Genomic DNA, 492 nt, shown 5'->3' with positions numbered 1-492 from the left:
AATCAGAAAAGCGAACATCAATCTATTTGCATTGGCCAAAAATGAGATCAACTGCATGTGTGATTCCCTCGTCTAGTGAATGATTTATGGTTTCATGGGCTAAAGGCGTGAATGGATGATAAACAATACATTCTTTTTTTGTCTTTTCAGTCGACCGCCGGTCACACCTGCCGCCGCTCCCTATGCTGCACTGTAAGTTTTATTCCTCGTGTTGTATTTCTCTCTTTTCTATCCCTTCGTCTGTTTTGCTTCCTTTTTTTTTCTTGGTTTCTGGTTTTTGTATGTGTATATATTTGTGCGTTTTACCACTGAGTCTGTTGAGAAGATGGAAGCTCAAAAAACAAAGGGAAGTTAGAGAGACAAAATGACAGCTGCATATACTATAGAACAAGCATGGGAAGTGGAAGGCAAAGAGAAACGTTTGGTTTTCAAAGGCATTCGTAGTAATGTTTTAATTTTTTTTCGTTCTGCTGTTAGCTCAGACATGCTATT

Source organism: Penaeus monodon, chromosome 20 (genome assembly GCF_015228065.2).
Source record: "Penaeus monodon isolate SGIC_2016 chromosome 20, NSTDA_Pmon_1, whole genome shotgun sequence".
Lineage (NCBI taxonomy): Eukaryota > Metazoa > Arthropoda > Malacostraca > Decapoda > Penaeidae > Penaeus > Penaeus monodon.
This window is presented reverse-complemented; position numbering follows the sequence as displayed.